The 2,822-nt window shown below is 35.2% G+C and overlaps 1 protein-coding gene across 8 annotated transcripts in view; it reads left to right on the top strand.

The window, feature by feature from the left end:
• The window catches only part of Jade3 (jade family PHD finger 3), a 167,259-nt gene that overhangs the window by 114,520 nt on the left and 49,917 nt on the right, over positions 1 to 2,822 (top strand). The gene's annotated exons all lie outside the window — the stretch shown is intronic.

Below are 2,822 nucleotides of genomic sequence, written 5' to 3'. Positions count from 1 at the left end.
TAGCACTCAGGAGGCAGAGGCAGGCGGGTCTCTGTGAGTTCAAGGCCAGCCTGGTCTACATAGTGAGTTCCAAGCCAACAAGACCCTGTCTCCAAAAAGACCAAAGTAAATAAATAATAAAATAAAATAACAGGCCTATGGAAGAACATGTCCAAAGTTGTTCTTAGCTACTTTAAGTGTTTGTTTTGAGGCCAGTATATGAATGCACATGAAAAATTTAAAATTGTATTCAATCTTCTTTGGCGTGGTGATGAGAGTTGCAGTGCCAACAACAAAATCTTGTTCTTTGCTTTAAAAAAAAATGTGATAGCTTTTTCCTTCTAAGGTTTACCTTCTGAGAAGAGGGGAAGTGGCCAAATTAAGATGGGAACCACAAAGAAAAGGGAATGAAAAAGGGACAAAGGCAGAACATCAGAGCATGAGGGCCTGATCAAGTAAACTAATGACTCAGTGTGTGGTTTTGCATATGAAGCATATAGTATTCATAGACACCACAATTACTACACTGTTTCTTTGGACTTTATAAGCTTAATGTTTTACAATTCTCTTTGGATGGGGCTTTTTACTTTTTATTTACTGTAAAATAGTTTGATTTACAGGCAAATTGTATATTCAGTACAGAGAATACACATGTATGCCTCAAATATTTTCAGTTCCCCTAATATTAATATGTCTTTTTACCATAATACATTTGCCAGGACTAAGGAACCAGTACAGGTACATCACCATTAAACAAACTCCAGACTTTATTGGGTTTTCACTGGTTTTTCCTCTATTGACCTTTTTCTATTCTAAGAACCCATCCAGGGCACCACACTACATTTATTCGTTTTTTGGAGTTTGGAGGAGGATTGCCTTGTATCAAGTTTTCCCTCCGAGTGAATGATACTGTACTGACACATTCTTAGAGCTTAAACTTTTTTTGAAAAAAAAAAAAATGCTTGTTTGGGACTAGAGAGCTGACACAGCCATAAAAAGCTCAGGCTCACAACAAAAAAGACCAAAAAAAATGTATGTTTGGTTCAAATTAAGGAATTTGAAATGTGAATACTTACTACATTGCAGTAAGCAAACATTTCATCTTTATAGTAAATCAATGAAATTGGTATTATCCTTATTTTATAGATAAGAACAGTAAAATAAGTTATCAAAGTTTACATAGTTAGTATGGGGTAAAGTTGGAATTTGAATCCAAATTCTCTTATAACTAGACATTGTAACACTTCTTTTTAAAATTAGCTTACAGAGTATCAGGTTTTCTTATGACATTTTCATGCATATTTAGTTTTGGTTGACTCTACCCCTAATCCCTCTACTTCCTCATCTCCCCACTTAAACCCTTCCACCCTCAGTATTCCCACTTCTGTTTTCAAATCACATGTATTCTACTACCCTTCCCACCCATCTCCCTTAATGCTTTTTTTTCTTTTCTCAAAGGCCCCTTTCTCATTTTCTGACCTTATATAGACTCATTCTTACTTAAATATAAATATATAAAAATTAGAAACTAGGATTCACTTATATTGGAGAACATCTAGTGTTTGTTTTTCTGAGCCCAGGTTACCTCACTTAATATAGTTTTTTCCAGTTCCATCCATTTTCCTGAATTTTTCATAATTTCATTTTCTTTATGACTTAATAAATTCCATTATATATATATATGCCACTTTTTCATCATCCATTCTTCAATTGATGGACATCTAGAGGCTGATCCATTTCCTTGCTATTGAGAAGAGAGAAATAAAAAACATGGATGTGCAAGTATCCCTGTGAAAGGATATAAAGGATATAAAGTTCCTTGGATATATGCCCAGATTAGACACTGTGCTTTTTATTCATACTTATCTATGTCTGTGTCTGTATGTATGATATATAATCGCTGGAAAAATGAAAAATAAGCCAGGACAGATTTTTGTGTCATAAGTAGATACAAAATTTAAAATAGTTTATGCAGAATTTGGAGGCTCCTTAGGATGTCTGACATTACAAATAACGTGGTATGGTTGAGTAAATATATCTTGGATAATTTTGAGAATTATTCCTTGGTTTACAAGCTTTCAGAATAAATATGTATGTGCTATCACAAAATCATTAGCCCTGAGGCTAGAGAAATGGTTCAACTGTTAAGAGCATGGACTGCTCTTGCAGAGGACTAGGGTTCAGTTCCCAGCACCCATGTGGTGGTTAGCAACTGTTCATAACTCCAGCTTCAGGGGATCTGATGCCCTTTTCTGGCCTCTATGGGCATTGAATACATGGGTACACTTGTATACATGCAGGCAAAATACTCATACAAACAAAATAAATATAAATTAAAAACTTTTTAAAAATAATTACCCTGCCGGGCATAGTGTCACATGCCTTTAATCTCAGCACTCGGGAGGAAGAGGCAGGCAGATCTCTATGAGTTCAAGGCCAGCCTGATCTACATAATGAGTTAGTCCTTCTAAGAAAAAAAATAGTTATTACCAACATCTGCCCTATGAATCTTTAAGTTAGGTTAAATGGAAAGTGAAGAGAAAATAAAAGTATAGAAAGAAAAAGAAATTAGGGGGTCTAGAGAGATGTTCAACAGTTAAGAGCACTTACTGCTCTTGCAGAGGATCTGGGTTCAGTTGCAAAGAATCCAGTACCCTCCTCTGGCCTCCATGGACACGAGGCATGCACATCATATACATACATACGTCCAAGCACAACACTCATGCACATAAAACTTTTTTTAAATTATTTATTTAGTAACCACATACTTAGAAGAAGCATTTCATTACAACAGCATTGACATATTCAATAACAATTTCCTGAGCTAAGATGCATCTCTCAAA

This window comes from Nannospalax galili, unplaced genomic scaffold (assembly GCF_000622305.1).
Source record: "Nannospalax galili isolate Female #2095 unplaced genomic scaffold, S.galili_v1.0 scaffold129, whole genome shotgun sequence".
NCBI classification, from domain to species: domain Eukaryota; kingdom Metazoa; phylum Chordata; class Mammalia; order Rodentia; family Spalacidae; genus Nannospalax; species Nannospalax galili.
This window is presented reverse-complemented; position numbering and strand designations above follow the sequence as displayed.